Source organism: Acinonyx jubatus, chromosome B2 (assembly GCF_027475565.1).
Source record: "Acinonyx jubatus isolate Ajub_Pintada_27869175 chromosome B2, VMU_Ajub_asm_v1.0, whole genome shotgun sequence".
NCBI classification, from domain to species: Eukaryota; Metazoa; Chordata; class Mammalia; order Carnivora; family Felidae; genus Acinonyx; species Acinonyx jubatus.
Window position 1 is genome coordinate 70,152,557 of NC_069385.1, and position 22,422 is coordinate 70,174,978.

A 22,422-nucleotide genomic window follows, 5' to 3' on the forward strand; every position below is an offset into this window, starting at 1 on the left:
ACACTCTCCAGGTTATGAGAAGGTGTCTTAAAATGTAGCGAGCAAAATTCAAAGCTATTCTCCATGAGTAGTTTGACTGGAGCCAAGTATAGTGAGACTTCTATTTCCTTGGCCTTGAGAGCAGTACCTTTGTTAATGCAGCCCAAGAGGGCATTTGGGCAGCCCTGTCACACTGTCTTTATTGAATCAGGAAGCCGCCAGACACTATGGACTGACTGTGTGGAACCTTACACTGAATCCTAGTAAACTTTACCAAATTCATTTCAGTACATATTTAACCTTGAGAGAATTTTGGAATCCTATTTCTGTCATGCCTGTTACTGTGTTTTCGTACCCACATGTCTTCTGGGACTTTGTTTTAATCATTGAAGAAAATGGGCTAATTATAGACCTCTGTCCAGAATGATATCCACTTACTTTTGCTTTAGATAGAATCTAATTGTTGTATCATGTGTGCCTGGGAAAGCTGAATGGTAAAGCCAGAAGAAGGTGTCCTGTCTGTTAGCATTGTCTCCTATACCTTGGTAGACCTAACACTATCGAAGGAAACAAAATGGTTTCCACTGGAGCCTGGTGGGGGCCCGTAGCTGTGAGATGTGGATTACAGACAAGCAGTTGTATGTCTTGGTTTGCCTAGGAGTGTCCCAGTTTACTCCTCTGTCCTGGATTAATTGATCATACTCTCGCTCATCAAGTGTCCCATTTAGACAATACAGAATGTATTCGCCCTAAAGCCCTGCCTTAGCTGAGTCCTTTTATTAACACATGATATTTTATAACTGCCTCTCTTTGGTTTGGGTCAGAGCCCTTCTCATGTTCCAAGAAATTTTGATTATAGCAGGTGATGTTATAGAGTCTTCATCAAATGTGACTGGAAGGAAGCTGCCTGGCACCAAATTATGCTAATCCCTGTATTCTTAAATAAGGGTCCCTGGCAGTGTGAAAAGCAGTGCCTCACCTTAATTTGGGCTTTTAATACTTGATGTTTGTGTCTGTCCAGGTTGGTACTTCAATTTTGCCACAATATAGTGCTGCTCAGACCATTGTTGAAAGTTTGACGCTAAGCACAAAGTATTTGAACACAGTAGATTCTAAATAGATTATTTCCTTTCTTCCCTCCCTCTTTCTTCCTTCTTCCTGTCATTCCAAAATCTATGGACTGTACTTTCTCACCTCTGGAAAAACAGGACAGAGAGTACATCCTGCATCACCACTGTCACCTTCCTACATCAGGACAGATTTACCACGTGTCCTCATATCGCTCAGAATAACTTCTGGAAATTATACAACAAAACTAACTTTCCATTAGAATCCCAACAATTGTTATGAAGGCCCCTGCCTGGGAAAGTTTTTCTCACATGCTGTGATGTGTATTGCACTGAGGGGAAAGTTGCATCTTCATTAGTTACCCATGACTTAGTCCAGGTGTCACCTTCTAAGTTAGGAAGAGAGAGAGGGCAACCTAGCACAAAATACTCTGGTGACACATTTGGTTTTTAAGGGAGAAAAATTCTGAAACCGAAAGGGTTTTCTTTTTTTATATGACTAGCAAAATAGTGTTGATTAAGACAAGTCAAGCAGGTGCTGGGGATGTGCTAAACTATTTAATGGTTTTCAGAGTACTGAAAGGCTATTTTTAAATGTTTCTATATTATTCTCAGCCAAGCTGCTGGATGAAAAGTACAAAAGGCTAAAAATATTTACAGTTTCAGTAATGTCTGTTTTAAAAGAAACCATCCTGTGTGGTTTTTTTTTTCCATTTGTAGGAAAAGAATATTATGGCTTAGAGAGAAGTGGTCGAAAGCAGTTTGTTCAATGCTTAAGTTTTTAGGAAAAATAGCTGTCAAAAGAGCAGTAAGTTGGGTTATAAATCATCAAGCTTTTAAAAGCCAAATCAAGAATGAGAACAGGTGATCACAATTACTTTTACTATTACTGTCCTGTTACCACTTTTCATACTATGAACTGTAGTTCCAATTGAGAACGGTATTGCTTTTCAAAATTTTTGTATGGATTTAGGAGACAAGGTGCTGGTGTCAGACTGCTTGGGTTTGTATCTCAGCTTCATCCCATGTATATTTGATCTTGGATATGTTGCTTAAACTCTCTGTGCCTTAGTGTACTCTTCTGGAAAATAGAGAGTGCCTGTCTCCTAAGGTTGTTAAGGTTAAATGAGTTCTGTTCAGAGTAGAACCTAGTGCATGTAACTACTCAGTAAATATTGGCTCTGTCCATTTTTGACTTTTTAAAATTTTAACTTAGTTTAGTTTTTTAATTGTTGTAAAAAACACATAAAATTGACCCTCTTAACCATTTTTAAGTCTATAGTTCTATGATGGTAACTATATTTACATTGTTGTGTGACAGTTTATTATTTTTTAAAAGCTGATTTTCCTTCATAGTTCCACAGCGCTATAGGCATAACATGAAAATGCACACCATAAGGTAGGAGTTTAGACTGTTCTCTTCGCTGCTGTATCATGAGTGCTGAGAGCCATGCCTGGGGTAGCAAGGGCTCCATTAACGTTTGTTAGATGGATGGATGGATGGGTGGATGGGTGGATGGATGGATGGATAAATGGATGGAGAACAGTGAGGCTTCTTTTAACAAAGTAGAGGTGTTTTTGAAAAAGTATTTCTTAAACAAATTACACTTTTTAAAAGTGATCTTAAATATGCATGGAAAATTGACTCTTCATAAAGTAAAGTGCTTTTTAAAATAAATGTTTCTTAATTATTTATAAATTCTGATTTTGGCGGGCTCAGCTTTTCTTAAACTGGGAAAAATAGTATACTTAGTATTGACATAGTGAAATGAAAAAGGATATGTTAAATGATTTGTCTAAAATTTGAACAGGATTTACTGTACATTTTCTAGCATTTTTATTCTCTTTCAGATCTGACCACCAGACCTACTTTTTCCTTAGGCATATGTGAGTCATCTTGCTCTTGCTTTCAGAAGTCAAAGATTCAAGTCTAGATCAGTGTTTACCAAAATTGGTGGAACACTACCTTTCCACTGAGAGTAAGCATCACCTTTTTTTTTTTTTCTGGGTCTTTTAAAAGAAGGTCAGCTGAATATTGTCTAGAAATGGCCCAAACTCTGTGGGTGGGGAGAAAGGAAGGAAGAACCTGTCTCTCACTTAAAAACCTACCACGTATGAAATAAATTATAGTCTTGCTCTGTGGAGTTTTCATTTAAATGATCAATTCTGTTGGAAAAATGTAAATTTTTGACAAGGTTTATTTGCTTCCAGATGAAATACTTAGTGTTACTTCTTATTGTTCAACCTTAGATTTTGTTTTTATGACATTAAATATTCCAGTGAACATTCTATTGCATATTTAAGTATTACCATGAGGTCATAGGCACAAAACGTGGCTTACACAGAGGCTCACTTCCTTCTTCCAAGGAATAGGGACCCTGCATTGCCATGAACTTTGCAGTCCTGGGCGGGGGGAAGATGTAGGAAACCGTGTCACCTGTCCAGATTTTTATTGGGCCTCATTCCAACACAGTGCCTGGCTGTAACCAAAAGCAAGAGTGCATCTTTCCTTTCAGCTGCTGTTTGGCCAACCCTCACTCTGTTCCCATGGCAGAGAAAATCACTCCATCTTCCAAAAGATGGCATCTTGAGTCATTTCCATGATTATTCTGGCCTGTCACCTGAAAAGTGATGAAGAAAAATGATCTTGCCTAATCACTCTTCCCCATGCCACAAGCAGACTTTACTTCTGAATCAGAGACCATAAATCTTCCGAAAGGTCTCTGTTGCTTCTGAGTTACTAATATTTTTGTATTCCTCTGATAGCAGCAACGTATGTAAAATCTTCCCAATTTTTTGAACTCTCTTTCAACTCCATACCTAAAGAGGAACAAAAAACAAATAAAAGATCAGTTCAATGGTCTGCACTCTGAGGACAGTAATAGTGAAGGAGTCAGCTCATGCTACTCCCCACCTACCCTACCCTGGCTTCCTGTCACACAGAAAACCCAGCCTCCTCCGTGGAGCCTACAGGGTTCTGCTGACCCAGCCCCTGCCATGCTCATCAGCTACTCTAACTAGAGAACAGGCTCTTCCTGGTGCTGCTGCTTCTGCCTAAACTGTTCTCCCCAACATTTTTCATTTTGCTAACACTGGCTCATCCTTCAGTCTTATCTTAATATCACTTTCTCAGAAGCCTTCCCTGATCTCCACCCTTAATGAGCACCCCCTAGTTCATATTTTCCCTTCTCCTTACTCTTCTAGCCCTTATTAGAATTTTAGTTACATACTTATCGTTGGGTTTATTTAATGGTTTTCTGTCCCATTCGACAATAAGCCCCATCAGGATCATGGCTGCTTTGTCTACTCTTTGTAATACCCAGTTAGACCCCTTTGACTGAAGGATAAGGTAGATGATGGTGAATAGAGAGATATCAGACTGAAAAAGTAGGTGGAAGCTATACTTTAGAGGAATGAAACTTTTCTTGAAGTGAAAAGTGAAAAGTGAAATCATCTTGAGGTGATTTTAATTACCTTAATGCAGTGATTCTAATATTGTTGTCCAGTAGCCCTTAATAAATTAGCACTTGCCTAAATACATTGCATGTCTGATGTACTGTAATAGCCCTCTTCAAATGAGAATTAAAAGTTACATACTTTTAAACGATATCCACGTTCTTGTTATAATAGAACACAGGTCATGGTCTTTCATTTCATCTTTATCAAAAAGGAAAAATAGTAAAAACATTTTTATAGTAACCTGACACTTGAAACCTTTTCACACTTGTAATACCAAAAGCTTGACTCTTAATAGGTATCCTAAACTGACAAATATGCCTTTTATGTATATTTAAAGGAAGCTTTTATAGACTTTTAAGGTTAGCTTCCTTTTGAATACTTCTACATGCTATCCCTAATAATTTCAGGGTAAATTTTCATTTTCTTGATCAAATTCTTTTTAACTACCACATTGGTGTTCAAGCAGAAGTAGCCTGCTTTATGGAGTTTCTGTGTTCCTAGAAAGTTAGTTATGAAATATGATTTTATAAACCATGTGTTACAAATTGTGATATACTTGATCATCTTTTACTTAAAATAATCCTTCAGTAAATCCATTTATATCATCTAGTTCATCTTTTACAAATGTGAATTTTAATAAGTACCCATTTTTCTTGACTTGCAGGGTAACCCTGAAAATAGTAAACTAAGTCAATGATTCTTTTTCAATCTGTATTTTTTAAGAGAATGTGTGTTATTTTGTTTCAGGTGAACATGTTAGTTAATATACTGTGCTGCATCAGCCAGTAGGGAGGGGCGGGGGGAGGCAGAGGAACCTTGACACTAACGTAACTGATTTCTTCTTTTGTATGAAAACTTGGTGAAGCCTGTCCTAAAGAATTCTGAGCAGAAATTGAAGGGTGAACCTAAGGTTTTTGGAATACTTGGAAGAAATTGTTTCAGTGGATGACATTAATAGTAAAACTGTGGCGGTATTTAGAGTGGATACTTCATAATAACTTTTAGAAATTGATCATCTCCATTGACACATTATACATATAATAGTACAGCAATTCACTCTGCTTTATACCTATTCTGTGAAGATTGTTTAAAGGATAAGAGCACTTGGTAGAGGCAGAGAAAAACAATAAAACTGAAACCCAGAATTTATGTACATTTAAGATTAATTATAACTTAGTGGCTCCTGGTGCTCACCATTCTAGATTGAGTAAAGGATCCTCTGTTCGTTCTTTTCCAACAATAACCACACAGACTCAACCTACCAATTTATCACTCCAATTTAACTTCTGTCACTTCCTTCCCACTTCTCTTCCCTTGATGGCTTCTTTAGCTGTCATCTGTTCCACCTCTTTGTGCCTCGTTATTCTGTCACTGCCAGCTTCCTGTCATGGAATGAGAATCTGGGCCTGGAGGCCCTTGCAACAGATTCCTGGAGAGCAAGACTTCAGAGATTTTTCTCAATTCTATTTCCACCTCCTAAAAAAATTATTTTTTAATTTTTTTAATGTTTATTTATTTTTGAGAGAGAGAGACAGACAGACAGACAGCGTGAGTGGGTGAGGGTCAGAGAAAGAGAGGGAGACACAGAATCTGAAGCAGGCTCCAGGCCCTGAGCAGTCGACACACAGCCCGACGCGAGGCTCAAACCCACAAACCATGAAATCAGGTCATTACCTGAGCCGAAGTCAGACGCTTAACTGACTGAGACACCCAGGTGCCTCCTAAAAAAATTTTTTTAAGCTCTACACTCAACATAGGGCTTGAACTTACGACGCCAAGATCAAGAGTTGCATGCTTTGCTGACTGAAGCTAGCCAGGCCCCCTAAAAAGATTTTTTTTTAATACAAATACTAAAGATTTTTAAAATTTATTTCAAATTCGGATTATTTCTAGTCACCTCATAGCTAGGTCTGAAGTTCATCTGTGTAGGAATGGAGTTAATTAAACAAGCGAATGAAGTAAATGAAGATATGAAGATATACTTTCCTAACTTAAGAGAACAAATTACTTCCATCCAGTTCAGAAATATCCACTTATCTTTAAAAATGAATTCTATTTGGGGTACCTGGGTGGCTCAGTTGGTTGGGTGTCCGACTCTTGATTTCGGCTCAGGTTGTGGTCTCACGGTTCGTGAGTTTGCGTCCTGCATAAGGCTTCACACTGTGAATGTGGAGCCTGCTTGGAATTTTCTCTCCTTCTCTCTCTGCCCCTCTCCCTCCCTTTCTCTCTCAAAATAAATAAACTTCAAAAAAAACTAAAAATAAAAATGAATTATATTTTAAGGAGGAGTTTGCATAGCTTAAGCAATTGTTTTTGGCAGTTTATTAAAAAATCATTGAAATTCACTGTTAAAGCAAAATGTATACAGTAGTCCCCCCTTATCCATGGTTTTCCTTTCCACAGTTTCAGGTACCCGGAAGCAGATGATCCTCCAGACATACTCCATCATCAGAAGGTCAGTAGGAGCCTGACACTATGTCACAGTGCTTATGTCATTCACCTTACTTCGTCTGCTCACGTAGGCATTTTGTTATCTCACATCCTCACAAGGATGAGTACAGCACAATAGGATATTTTGAGAGAGGTAGAGAGAGACCACATTCACATAACTTTTATTACAGTATATAGTTGTAATTATTCCATTTTATTTTTAGTTCTTGTTGTTAATCTCTTACTGTGCCTAGTTTCTATATCAGACTTTTTCATTGGTATCTTATATATAGGAAAAGACATAGTATTCAGTACTATCCGTGGTTTTAGGCATTCACCGGGGGTCTTGGAACATACTCCTGGAGGCTACTCTATTAGGCATTGTTTTATCCTTCATGGTGTTGCTTGTTTAATTTCAGCAGATTAAGGGAGATTACCTGGAGCTGGAAAGACCTATGAGAGTAGATGAGGGCTCAGAGGAGATAGGAATAGCTTCTGTGGAGGAGTCAAATGCATCAGGTGAACATGGGATGTACCAGACAGTGGTCCCTATAGCGCAGGCAGCATTTGTGAGGCACAAGCTAGAGCACATACATGGACATGTTTTTATGTGTGTATGTGTGTGCATGTGTATGTGTGTGTGTGTGGGAGGGGTGACAGTATAAACACATGGAGACCCCAGAAGCCATATACTGGTCTGTCCAAGTAGGCAGCAGCATCTATCCACAAGAATTTCGGACCAGCCATTATCCAGGGGCTCAGGGTCAGGGCTACAGTTCCTGAGAGGAATATGGGAGAAATCACAGCAGTACCACTGCTTGACTTTTTAGACTGTGAGTTTCTGATTCTGGAAAATGGAAGCAATAATATTAATTACCTTATGGGGTTATGTTGTAAGCTAATAGAAAGGTTATATGTGAAGATCTTAGAATGGCATCTGGTGCATAGTAAGTATTTAGAAAATGTTAGCTGTTACTATAGTTACATGAAAGTAATAAAGTGGCATTTCTTTTTAAATGTCCTGTAACTGATTGAGTTCTTCAGTTATTTCAATTCAGTGACATTTTACTACATTATAGATAAATGATTTCTAGAGGTGTTTTTTTGTTTGTTTATTTTGTTTGTTGGGGGTGGGGCACTGTTTCAGTTGTAAATCTGTTAATGACAAAACTAAGGGGTGTCTGCGTGGCTCAGTCCATTGAACATCCAACTCTGGACTTCGGCTCAGGTTATGATCTTAAGGGTTTATGTGCTAACAGCACAGAGCCTACTTGGGATTCTCTCTCTCCCCTTCCCTCTGCCCCTCTCTGTTCTCTGTGTGTCAAAAATAAATTTAAAAACTTAAAAAAAAAATTGTGGGCAAGAAGACGCAGTAATTACTGTATAATACTAGGGTAGGTGTAGAAATAAGGGATGAACATCATGTACAGACCATAATACTAGTCAGAAAATGTCTCCCGTGGAAAGGTATAGTTTTCTTCTGTTAATGGGACAAAATTTGTATGATCTAGAACCAAAACAGAAAAACAACAGCTCAACTGTCCAAGTGGTTTCTGCCATCTTGATCATTAAACATTTTCTCCAAAGTCTAAACTACAGTTTGTTATGGTTTCATTGAAAATTACACCAACACAAATTAGTTTAAAAGTCAAATGGAATTATTGACCTCACAAAAATAGTAATTGCCTTCTTAAGAATTGCATAAAATTTAATAACTAATAAGGAATTTTAAGGACAATCTTCATGACTACTTACATTTTTTGAGGCTGCAGAAGTCAAGTAATTTGCCCAAAATCACTGGCTGGAACTCCCAAACTTTTCAGTCAAATTACTTATAAGTTTGATCATTAAATTAATTGAAAGTTAACTGTCCTTCACTTAGGTTACTGTTCTAGGACATTTATTACTGAAGCAGTACCCCGGCCCCAACAAACAAAACAAAATAAAACAAAGGAAACTAGGAGTGTTTCCTAGTCACATTATATAGATAGAATAAGATACACTTTGGTAGATGGATACTTAAATGTTATAGACAATAGTTTGGCAGTTTCTTACATAGACTTACCATACAGTCCAACAATTGCATTTCTATATATTTCCCCAAATGAGTGGAAAACTTACATCCACACAAAAACCTGCACATGAATGTTTATAGCAACTTTATTCATAATTGCCAAAAACTGGAAGGACACTAAGAGGTGTCCTTCAGTAGATGAATGGATTAAGTTGTGGCACATCCAGACAATGGAATATTATTCAATGAGCTATCAAGACATGGAGGAACCTTAAAATGCATATTGTTAATGAAAGAAGCTAGCCCCAAAAGGCTATATATACTGTATGATTCCAACTACAGGAAAGGCAAAACTATAAAGAAAATAAAAAGAACAGCAGTTGTCTTGGGCACGGTGATAGGTGGAGCACAGTGGATTTTTAGGGCAGTGACACCATTCTGTATAATATTATAATAATTAATAATATAATAATATAATGGTGGATAGATGGCAGTATGCATTTGTCAGCCTGTGGAACTGTGTAATACAAAGAGTTAACCCTAATGTAAACTGTGCATTTTAGTTAGTAATAATTTGTCAATATTGTTTCATTAATTATAACAAAAGTACCATACTAATGCAATGTTAATAACAGGAGAAACTTACAAGAGGGGTACCTTTCTGCTCAATCTTTCTATGAAGGTAAAACTTCTCTGAAAAAACAAAGTCTACTCATAAAACTACCAAGTAAAGTTTAAAAATAGTTTGTAGTTAGATACAACAGAATCATATCCAAAAGCAAAAAAACAAAAACAAACAAAAAACCCACCAAAAACAAAACACAAAACAAAAGAACCCCTGTGTATAACTTTGGTTAAATAATCTTCCCCTCCCTTGTATCTCTAGTTGTTTTTAAATTTTTTTTTCATTTATCTTACATTTTATATCATCAACCTGTAGCTAGTAGTGGGTGGTTAAAAAAATAAACAGTGAGTTTGGCAATCTCTGTGGCACACGAACATTTCCAGCCGTGAGGGGCAGGCAGACAGCAGGGGAACTGCCCACCCTGTGAGCGACAAGTTCTCTTCTTCCTGCCCGCATCATACCCCCTTTTCCTTTCACCCTAGCGTTAGCTTTAGCTGGGTCCCACCTGGCTTTTGACAGCAGACAGGAACTGAAGGTGAAGGTGGGGCTGGTAACCAGTATGCTTTTAGCATTGTGCTAAATGCTTTATTTCTATATATCTTTTAAACCTCACAGCAATTCCCATTTTGCAGATGAAGAAAGGAGATCACAAGAGGAGAGAAAATCCATAGCCACACAGTCTGACTGCAATCGATCACTAGGTGAACTTGAATGTGTAGGAGTCTCTGTCAACCTGTCCCCGCAACCAGCTGTGGGATAGGTGGGATAGGGAGCCATTTGGAGAGGTGGGTCCCAGTCAGGGTGCCTTTTAAGTGATCGAACAGCAGGACTTGGTTGGTTTTAACTGTGGTCAGTAAAACCACCGCACAGACCAGCAGCTGCCATTGAGAAGTGTCATCTTAGCACTTTTAATCCAGTATTAAGTGATCCATTATTACCACTTTTATTTATAATATATATTATAAATATATATAAATATACAAATATATAATATATTTAATATAATTTATTTATATTTATAAATATATGTAATGTATTTAATATAATTTATTATTTTATATATTATATATATATTTGATATATATATATCAAATGTAATGTCTATTTGCCTTTGGAAATAACATTATATGATTGTAGTGGGAGTTAGCAGATTTAGCTTCTTAATTATGTTTGGCTGGAGGCAATACTAACATTTGGTTGTCTTCTGTAGCCTGCAAAATGTTTGTGATGCCAAAGATAGGGACTTAGTTCCTGGCAGGGTAAAGCTGATGTGGTAGTCAGTGCTCACTCCAACTAATCCACATAACAGGTAATCTGCATGCTGACGATTAAGAGTTGATTTTGTATAGACCATGGTTTTGAAAGTCAATTTGCTTTCTTATTTTGTGGTGAATATGTAAGACTTTCGTACTACATATCCACTTAATTTGTGATTTTTGTTAGGTTCTATTATAGTGGGCAGTGGGGAACGATTACTTTTTCTTGTGTTCTTTTTCTTTAGTGTGTGTGTGTTCTTTTTTTTTAATATAAGAATTTGTAAGGCAGACAGAGGCAGAGTATTTAAAAAATTCTAACTAAATATTATGGATTTAATCCTAGACCAGAACAAAATATTTTCCGAATGTTTGAAAAATTCATTGTTACATAAATTATATTTAAAATTCATATCATTTAAATTAAAATTTTTGGATTCAGTTAGTTTGCCTCCTTGGAGGATAAAACACTCATTGTTCAGAGAATTATTTTATAATCTACATTTTTTATGAAGGCAAAATAAACTTTGAAAGCATTAGTGTGTTTTAAACTTTTTAATATTTGATAAAAATCATAGTATTAAAAAGCATAATATTTTTCATTTACTCCAAAATATTTTGAATAAACTTCTTTTTGGCCTAGGGTATAACTAGTACAAATAGAACTTTTTTTTTTAATGTTTACTTATTTTTGACAGAGAGAGAGAGACAGAGACAGAGCATGAGCGGGGAAGGGGCAGAGAGAGAGGGAGACACAGAATCCGAAGCAGGCTCCAGGCTCTGAGCTGTCAGCACAGAGCCCGACGTGGGGCTTGAACTCACAGACTGAGATCATGACCTGAGCCAAAGTCGGACGCTCAACCAACTGAGCCATCCAGGCGCCCCCAAGTAGAACTTTTTAAGGTTAGGAATACTGTGACTTGTAAGATTAATTTTTATGTCTTTATTTTACTTAGCAAATCTGAAATAGTAGTAAAAGTTTGCTCTGGGGCTGATTCACGTATTTGTTTTTCTAGTCATCCCACTTCTTGAATAATGATGGTTTGTTTTTTTTTTTAATTTTTAGCTGTCAGATATATGTATATGTGTGTATATGTGTTTGTGTGTGTGTGTGTGTGTAGGAACAAACATGTCATTTGATCCTACCACAGATAACCATCATCTCTCAGTCATATAAAGATAAGGTCCATCTCTTAGTCATATAGGTAAGATTTATGTCCTAGTAATATAAAGTGATAGAAACATATGCTTATCTGCAGATTTTGAAATATGTACATCCATACATATATGTAGTTTTTAAATCAAGAAGAGAACTATACATCATTATATAGAGTCGTTATGTCCCTTTAATGTCTCATCGGGACCTTGCTGTAATTCTAGTGCCAACACCTGGCTCAGGTTCACTCATGACATTTTCAGTTGATCTTTCTCTTGTTTCCTTCCTAGTTGACCTTCAAAACAAAAAGTTCATAGCCTCTTCTCAGATGTTAATGTGATTTACTTCTTATGTCTAGAAGTCAGGATTGTTGCTGAATTCATTGTTTCAAAGGGATTGAGCTTCTTGATTTAATGCCAGGATAGTCCCTGCTAGCAGAAAACTGAATCCACCAACCGTTATTTTAAAGATTACTGGGTTTGTAACTCATGGACATCTTAGATCCCAGATTAAGCAATTGTTAGCTTTGTTCCTGGCACCTCCCATACATATTGGGTTATCTATTGATTATAATCCAAGTATCATTACAGCATTGATCAGCAAACACCCCATGGCTTTCAGTCAAAACAATTTAGTGCAGCAACTAACCTGCTGTTTCTTATGCTTTAAAGATAGTATTTGAGTAAGTGGTGGTTACACCTTGCAATTCTGATCTTTATATTACAATGTATATATTTTCTTAATTTTTAAAAAAGGAAGTGTAGTGTGTGCTTTATAGGGTTCTAAGGTTCCCAGCAAGTACATTATTAAGTATAAATAAAAAGGAGACACCTGGCGAGCTCTACATATGGCAGTATTACAACTCCTACTTCCTCAGGGAGGAAACATATCATTTCTCACATGATGGGAAAGAGCCATCTTATCATAAAAAAAATGAGATACAAAGATCCGTTTAATTAAAAGCAATTTACCAGAGTTGTTGTCTAGTTGGCCTACAGAACATTAGCACCAATGGTTTGAAAGCTATCATGAGCCTCTCACAAGGAAGACCAACCTTGTTTCCTTAGATTCCTGTCTTTATGCCTTTACCACCCTCACTATAGCTTTTTCCCAGTATGAAACAGTGGAGAGGCAGAGAAAGACTCTGAAAAATCAACTTATTAAGAATGAATTTTTTCTTTATAGACGTTAGTCTAAAAGTAGAACTAGTTTAATTTTTTTAAATACAATATTAGGTGGACATCAGCAGTTGTGCTGTTGTAGGTATATGCAAGTTACTCTACAAAATTTAATATTTTATCCAAAGGCACAACTCCAAAAAAGAAACCTACCAATTTGTTTCTATGGTAACCATTATTGAAATATGTCTAGCCAGTGTGTGTCTTCCTATAATTTTTCTCTGAGAGTTTCAGGGAGTTCACTAAATATACTTTTTCATCAGAGACATAGATGGCATAGATAGGTAGATAGATAGGCAGATAGATACAGAGAGACAAATATGTATATTTTTTCAATGGGGATTTCAGACTGTTGTAAATTTCCCTTAGATTCATACAGAATATAGCTTCAAAATTATGCATGAAAATATTTGGCTAAGAGACAAGTCCATTATTTTATAAATTTAGCTTAAGCTAATAATGGAACTAGGTAAGTTCTGATTTCTAAGAAAGGGATTGATCTTGCTTCCTAAATGTTTTCTGCTATTTATATCTGGAATAGTGGGATTCAGCACATGTTGATTTCTAGAATGACCAGTGTCCCTTTAAAATTCAAATTCATTTGACTGTCCCTACAAGACCCTGCATGGAATGTTTGATGTTCTCCTTTGTCCCTTTTCCACCATTATCTTTGATATTCACCAGGCCATGAGTCTGCCCTGGTGGAGTTCTGACCTGGATTTAATAAACGCCCTTTGTGACTCTTCTTTCTTGTCAAAGGTTGTATGTGGTATGTACAATGGAAATCATAACTTATTTATGTAGAGATCTCAGTATTTCCCAAGAGGTTCATTCAGAAAAGCTGACTACTATGTAACCAGTGATACAGAAGGGGATTCCATTGCATTTTGTATTTAATATAAGAGAAACAGTTGGTTTGTTTTGAGAATTTCCCCACCTCTCTCAAGGCCTGTACCATCACAAAATAAACAGATATGGTCAGGTATTATTCTTGTGATGTAAAATGAATGCTCACTGAGAGTATTAATGTTAAGGCAGGGCTCATGGCATTTATCTAGGTAAATTCAAAGGGAAACATTTTGGAAGGTAAAGTGGCAGGAAGTAGGTACTAAGGAAATAAAATTACACTTGGTCTGACAATGGGGGAATTTCAATTAGCCCACAAGGATGACAGAGAAGCCGGGATGTCTCTGAGCCTGTTAAATCATGGTTGCTCGTAATAACTTTTAAATGCTTGGGGAGCAGGAATGAATATTTAACTAAAGCACCCTTTTTCTGTGTTTTCAAGTTCTCCTAGACTCCTAGAATAAGGGCGTTGGCACCACTGGGTCATGGAGAATGGTTTTGCAGTTTCACAAATGCCGCTGACGTAGTGCAAACGTATGTAGTCTGCAGGCTTAATCTGTAGTCTCCATTCCTTCAAGAAGTAGCTGACCAGTGGTAAATCCACCATTCTGTCCAGTGGAGCTAAAATAGAATAGCTTCATGGACTACAGTTTCTTCCATTTTGTGAAATCCCAGAATCTTCCTTTCTTGCTCCCTTCTTTGTTCCTTCTGTATTCAGGCTTTGCCATTTCTCTTCCAGATAAACACAATAACCTCTTTACTGGCCTCCCAGTTTCCACATATGGTCTCCTTGTTCATCTGGCCAACCAGAATGATCTTTCTAAAGGCAAAATTGAATCTTGTCATGACTTTGCTTGAAGCTTTCCAAGACTTCTCTTCTTAGCAGAACATATTCCTTTGCAAAGCAGCTAATATCCCAGACGGTCTAGGACCTGCGTATCTTTCCAGTTTCCTTCCTTCCTCCCTTTACTCCCTCTGTACTCTAGACAAACCTTTGGTTTCTCAGATGCTTTGTGATGAATGCATTAATTCTTTTTTGGGTTTCACCCTGCAGGCCTGAGCTCTCCTCATGCCTTAGGTACATCTCTGTCCTGATACTTAGTTGACTTACCTTCCTGACTAGACTCTAAGCATTTTTTATTTTATTTTATTTTTTTTTACTTTATTTTATTTATTTTGAGAGAGATGGAGATAGCATAAGTGGGGGAGGGGCAAAGAGGGAGGGAGAGGGAGAATCCCAAGCAGGTTCTGCACCATCAGCACAGAGCCTGACGTGGAGCTCAAACTCACAAACCATGAGATCATGATCTGAGCCAAAACCAAGAATCAGACGCTTAACCAGCTGAGCCACTCAGGGTACCCTAGACTCTAAGCATCCTGAGGACTGTTTGTGTTTATGTATCCAGTTTCCAGTCTAGCATCTGAGGTATAATTGGTGCTCAATAATAGTTTATTATATGAATGAGTGAGGGAGTAAGTGAGTTAGTGATTATATCACATTGGAAGCATGGGTGAAGGAGAAGCTGGATTTAATTAGTATGTAAAATAGGCTTGAGTTGAAGTTAATACAGGTTTACTTTTTTTTAATGTTTGTTTATTTTTGAGAGAGAGAGAGAGGGAGCATGAGCAGAGGAAGGGCAGAGAGAGAGGGAGACAGAGAATACAAAGCAGGCTCCACGCTGTCAGCACAAAGCCCGATGTAGAGCTTGAACCCATGAACAGTGTGGTCATGACTGGAGCTGAAGTCAGAAGCTCAACCGACTGAGCCACCTGAAGTTAATACAGATTTAAACAAGAGTGAGGCTGGCTGGTTGTTCAGGGTGGGCTTCACAAGGACATGGCCATGGGAGATAGCATGGGACCAAGATCAGTTTTATTAGTTGATTTAGAGATGTGACTTGTAAGAATTGACTTATCATTAAATTTATGGCAGGTTAATTCATAACTGAGATGTTCTTGTAATCTGTGACAACGAGAAAGAAGGAAATCAGGCAACTGACATGGGTTCATTTGCACAGGCCACATCCTCTTGGTCAGTAGGTCCACTCAGGGGGTCAAATATTATAGCTTGCTAAGTTCTAATATGAGTAATTGAATTCTTTCTAATTTTCCATAAGGTATTTTTCTATCAAGCTGGATTATCTAGAAGAATGATTCTTTTCCTAATGAAGGGTATTCCTCTCTAGATCAGTGACTTTCACACAGTCCTTACCCGCTGTCAGAAGAGCTCCACCTTTGTAATAATAACTATCATTTACTGAATGTTTACATGTGTCAGGACCTGCTCTAAATGCTTTCTACATAAACTTGATCCTCACAACCCTATGATATAGTACTATTATTAGCCCATTTTACAGACTACAAACCTGAGAACAAAGATGTTAAGCAGTTCATCAGGAGGGGCCTTGTGAAGGGAGCTGGAATTTGAACTCGTATGGTCAGACTCCAGCACTTAGGCTGACTCCCCTTTCTAGGCAGGCAACCAGCATTTCTTGTGTTTGCTTTATGATACTTAAAATTTAATTCTCGTTGCAACTCTTGCAAATAGGATGTATTAACCAAGACTTTTTTGGGTCCAAGCAACAGACTAACTGGAGCAAAAGAGATTTAACTGTGTCCTGTAACTGAGCTGTCTTTGTGTCATGTGACTGGCTACCGTGATGGGTGCCCCAGTTGGTGTGGGGTGGCAGCTCCTCACATGGGAAGTGGAGCCAGTGATGGGCAAACAGAAATCACGTGAGGAAGCGGAAGTTTAGAGAGGTTAGCTAACTTGTCCAAGGGCACTCAGCTAGTGAATGGCACAGGTGGAATTTGGAACTACACTGCCTGCCTCCCTAACCACTCTGTGTCCACTTTGATTTGCATGAACCTTTTGGCGACTGCACATCCTTCTGTCACTTCTTTACCTGGTTTTGATGTCATTGACCAAGGTGTCTCTTTCTTTGCTTCATTTTGGTTCTGAGGACACACTGTGGTCACATTCCATGAACCTGGCTGTTTCCCAAATGTAGTATGCATTGCTTTATTTAATTCTAAATGTTTCTTTTGGTGGGGGGGATAGTTATGTAAACAGTTAAATTCACTAATAATTTTACTACTTTCCACTTCAGAGGGTGAGCTTTTTCTGACCAGGCCCCAAATTCTAGAGAAATCTTTACTGAAGCCCTGTGACTAGACCAGAGCTTTTTCAGGCTAAGGTTTATGCAAAACATTGGCCTTCATGGAAAATTTGGTTCTTGCTCACTTGGGTCTCAGTTTATGGAAATGTTCATCACCTCCAGCAGCAGGTCATAGATACCGTACAGCCATGGAAGGTTAGCTGTGTTCTCCCTGTCGCCTTGCAGTCCTGCTGTGTAGCTCCTTAGCAGGGAGAGTGGTCTTGGGAGAGGGCCTATACTTTGCACTTCTGAATCTGTTTATGAGGAAATGACAGTATTTTCAGCATGTGCACTACCACTGATTGAAGCTCTCTGATCCTTGATGTGTTTATTTTTTACGTGTGTTCATCTCTACATCAAAAACAGAGGAAGCCACAGGAAATTGCTGCCTGTATTTCCAGGAAATGTAACTACCTCATCAACTCCCAGTCCTCACAGCCCAGAAAAGCCTGGTGCAGAGGCACTGGCATCGCTGATAAAGTGGTCATAAGGAGCCAGAGAGGGTTCTCATTCTGCCACTCTACCAGCAAAAGCCTGAAGAAGGCAGGCTCTTCAGACTAACAGGAAAACTCTAAATCTGCTTTTTTTTTTTTTTAAGCTTACTTATTTTGCGCACACGCGCGCGCGAGAGAATGAATCCCAAGCAGGCTTGGTGCTCAGCACGGTGCCCCAACGCAGGGCTCAGGCCCACGACCACAAGATCACGACCTGACCCACTATCAAGAGTCAGACGCTCAATCAGCTGAGCCACCCAGGTGCCCCTTTTTTTAAATTAATAAATCTGGTTCTTTAAATACTCAGTTTCTGAACATGTAAATGCTATGTGTGAAGTGAGGTATAATTCCACACCAGACCATTGACCAGTGTTCGCTCTCTCTGCTCAGCTGTGGTACCTGCCACCTGGCCTGCAGGGCTGTGGCTAGCACCCTCTCTGATCATACAGAAATGAAATCATCCTGGGAGGTTTCTCACATTAGCCTGATGATGATGATGATGATGATGATGGCGATGACGACAGCTAATATTTATTGAGTGTAGACTGTGGTATGCCACACATTTTACTTAGGACCTTATGTGTGTTACTACATTTAATCCCCACATAAACCTCAAGAGGTACTTTTCTTTGTCACCCGAACTTCCAGGTGAGACACCTGAGACTCAACTTAATGTCTTATTTAGGATCACACATCCAGTAAAAGGTACAAAATTTAAACCCAGACCTATGTAATTCCAGGCCAGCACTAAAAATAGTCAAGTAGATTTTACTGGGAGTGGAGTAGGGCAGGCAGCCGGTGTGCACAGGCAGATGAAAGCAGGCAGGATCCATCCAGATAGGCTGAAGACTTATACCCAGGGCTGTGTATCTGCTGTGGTGACACAGTCATGTGGAAAAAAGGATTGGGGGTAGTCCAGGAAATATTTTACCACAGGGAATTTTTGTGTCTTCTGGGCGCTGGCCAGTATCATGAGTGTAAGTCTCTCCCCCCACCCCCACAAAAGGTGGCTTTTCAGCTCATCATGGTCCAGCTTCCTAGTATATAGCTTTCTTCTCTATTTCAGCTTCTAAATTCAAATTGTGATTAAAACAAGAAATTGATGTTGTTTCAGCTTCTCCGTGAACTGAAACAAATTTTTGTTTAAGCGTGAAATCTCCCATCTCACAGATCAAAGAAATGCGCTGGAAGAAAAGCACCCATAAATATTTGAGGCTTAATGAAGGTTATGTATTTAATAATACCCCACATTGTGGCAAAGAAATATTATTTGATTCCAAAGATACACCCTATTTAGGCTGATAACAAAAAGTGGGGGGAAAAAGGCTAGAAATTAATAAAAGATATCAAGAAGACCATTTCCAGACTTGCTAGAAACAGGCCGTAAGTGTGGCTTTACACCTTTTGGCAGCTATTGTGAAGATGGAAAAAGAAGCATAGTGGAAATTGACTTTCAAAACCCAAAAGGAGATAAGTTCTCCTGGAATTTTAGCAGAAATACCATTTGCAACTCTACACAGGTGTTGGTTAGTGTTGCTTTATAGCTCTTGACATGCAGCCTCCTGCATTTGCTTATTTTTAGGATTAAAAAACCCCACATTGTGTGATTTATCATATATCTACCTCTAGATTATTTCAGGAGTGATAATCTGGTTTATGTATTATCTGTGTCTTCATTTCTCTTTCCTTCTCAGCCTGCACATTCATCTCATTTCTCATCGGCATTTCTGATAAATGATAAGCAGGGGGGAAATAAAAACAACTCTAGCAATCAGTTTTGCTATTTACAGAGGTGATATTAATGCTTTTTTGGCTAATGGGGATTTTAAGAGAGGTCTGCATCAACCTACTAACAGAGCTCCTGACTGTCTTAGAGTTAAACCTGCCTCTGTGTGTGCTTAGGGAACCCACCTGGGCCACAAGGTGAAGGCAGACAAGAAGAGAGACCTGAAGAGGTTAAATTTGACTTGATTATGCTCAAGGTGAAGGTGATTCCTGGTGAACTGATGTAGAATGTGAAAAGGGTGGAACCAGTATTCGTTCGCAAGGGCTGCCATAACAAAGTACCACAGACTTGTGTGGCTTAAACAACAAAAATTTATTTTTTCAACCAGTTCTGGAGGCTAGAAGTCCTCGATCAAGGTGTCAGTAAGGTTTCTTCTGAGGGCCTCTCTCCTTGGCTTACTGGTGGCTGAAGATCACATGATCTTCCCTCTGTGTGTGTCTGTGTGCTGAACTCTTATTATAAGAATACCCAGCATATTTGGGGAGCTTGGGTGGCTCAGTCAGTTGAGATCTGACTCCAGCTCAGGTCATGATCTCGTGTTTCATGTGTTCGAGACCCACACTGGGCTCTCTGCTGTCCAGCCCAGAGCTCACTTCAGATCCTCTGTCTCCCTCTTTCTCTGTCCCTCCCGTGCTCGTGCAGGCAAGCGCTCTTTCTGTTTCTCTCTCTCTCTCTCTCTCCTTCAAGAATAAATATTAAAAAAAAATACCCATAATATTGGATTAGGGCCCACCCTAGTGACCTCTTTTAAACTTAAATGCCTCTTTAAAGGATATATTTCCAAATATAGGCACATTTTGAAGTACTGAGGGTTAGGATTTCAACATAAGAATTTGGGGGGAACACAATTCAGCCCATAACAAAACTGTTGATTAAAACAAGATGTTTGAATTACTTGGATTTTAATGATATGTATTTCTTTTTTCTCCAGTTATAAGGAATTGAAAATCTTGCAAGGCACCCTTGTTGTATCTTTATGTCCTTGGAAGGCTTGGATCACAGGGTGTGTGTGTGTGTGTGTGTGTGTGTGTGTGTGTGTGTGTGTGTCTGTCTGTCTGTCTGTCTGTCTGTCTTTTGGATCAAATATACAGTGTCTATTGAAAGTTTGAAGATAAGTGTGTTTCCTCCTGTTCAGAAAATAATAATGTGTAGCTTTCACTAGAGTTATTTTCATTTCCAAGACTCTCTTAAATATTGACTAATCAGGTAAAAATAGGAAGCCTGGCTAAATAGCCTGTCTTCTAAGGCAGCCCAATGGACTTAGAATACACAGTGATTTGCTCAATCTTTGAAAACAGAAGCAACTAGAAATCTTTTATTATTGGCTATAACAGCAAATGACATCTCTTATTATGCTTGGCAGCTGACATACCAAATTGCATTTTAGTTGGTTGTTATACATGAAATAGTAGGATATGAGTAGACTAAAAATGAGAATTTACAGCCCTGGGACATGGGATATCTGACATCTAGGGGTTGCCATGACAACTCATCAGGATGTTGCTTTGTAATCTTTTGGATTAGGTTCTAGCCCAGGGTCACTGGACTGGAATTGGAGGGGGGATTGTGACAGGATGTGGATGTTGTACCTTTACTAAATGATATTGAATTTGCAGTTTGGTCATGTTGCTAAGGTCACGTAGAAATGACATTGAGGGAATGTTTAAATTCTTCGAAACCTAGACAAGGTCACATTTGTCAGCGAGAATATTCAGATGGAGTGGTCTGAGACTCAGCAGCTGAAAGACAGGATTTCCTGTCCTAGGTTGGTGGATAACAAACATGCAAGTATCCCTTAATATACGCACACCCCTGAGCAGTTATAAGTAAATGAAAATTTAGGAAATTAAACCCTTTTTACAGTTGTCATGTGTTATAATATTGGGACTGAACATCCCCAAGAAAACAATTTGGCCACAAAGCAAACCACAGCTGCTCTCTGGTGTTCCATATGCTCCATCTCAGCCAGAAATGGCCTGCAGGGTGTGCAGTTTGGACCAGGGAAGGGAATTGGACAGAGTAAGGCAGGAAGTGGCTGGAAAACAGGGCAACACATTCCTCATCTCACGTTGGCTTTGAGTGCTCGTACCACATCTCCTGTACATGCTCAGACATGCTCCTTACCAGGGATGATCAATGGAAGGAACCTGGAAACTAGAGAGCTCTACTCTGAAGTCCGATTTCAGTTCTGCCACTAACAGTGTGATCTGGGACAGAACACATTTCGACTCTGGGTTCCCCTAGGAATGAGGGTGACGAGTTTCCCCTGAATGTCGAGTTCTGCTGTTTACCATCATGTGGGGCAAGGCCAAGTCTCCACATTTCTCTTCTTTGCCATTAGCCCACGTTTCCATCAGTACTTTGAAGCAGAACTACCACTCCATGGTTGGTGGGACCTCCTAACAATTAAGAGAGCAAAAGGATTCTTCCCCATCCCCATAATTTTTTAGGTCTTATGGTTGTGGTTTTCCGAAGCAAAGGCTGCCGTATAATGAATAGAGGATGAAATCTTCCTCTCTGCCAGTGCCAGTTTAACCGTGACCACTGTCACCTGCACCAGCCCAGCTAGTTACCTGCTCAGTGTTTCTGTGTGGAGACAGTGCTAAGCAATTTATATACGTCATGCCATTTAATCTCTGTAACAAATACACATGTACATGTGTACATGTGATATGTGCAGAATTGAGTGTTTGCTGTGTACTAGGTGTTACACCAAATGCAGTAATCCAGTGAGGTGGATAAATGGATTGTCAGTTAAGCCTCACAACAAATGTGTTATCCATTAACTCCGTTTTTACAAATAAGGAAACTGAGCCATAGCTAGTAACTGGTGGAGCAGGGATTTGAGCCCAAGCTGCATGGCCTCAGACTGCTTTTTCATAATCTCTCTGCTGTTGGTTCTCCACATTCCTGTGACATAACAGCCACCTAGGGGGCTTTTAAAATATATGGATCCTGGGGTCCCTCTACAGACCAG

The 22,422-nt window shown here is 38.8% G+C and overlaps 1 protein-coding gene across 4 annotated transcripts in view; it reads left to right on the forward strand.

Annotated features, from left to right (window-relative positions):
• The window catches only part of BACH2 (BTB domain and CNC homolog 2), a 354,258-nt gene that overhangs the window by 44,959 nt on the left and 286,877 nt on the right, over window positions 1–22,422 (forward strand). Inside the window, exon 2 of one of the 4 annotated variants that reach the window (XM_053222465.1) lies at window positions 6,909–6,960. The exons of the other annotated variants lie outside the window; for them this stretch is intronic. The gene's annotated coding sequence lies outside the window, so the exon portion shown is untranslated. The remainder of the gene's footprint in view (window positions 1–6,908; window positions 6,961–22,422) is intronic. 4 annotated transcript variants of the gene reach the window in all.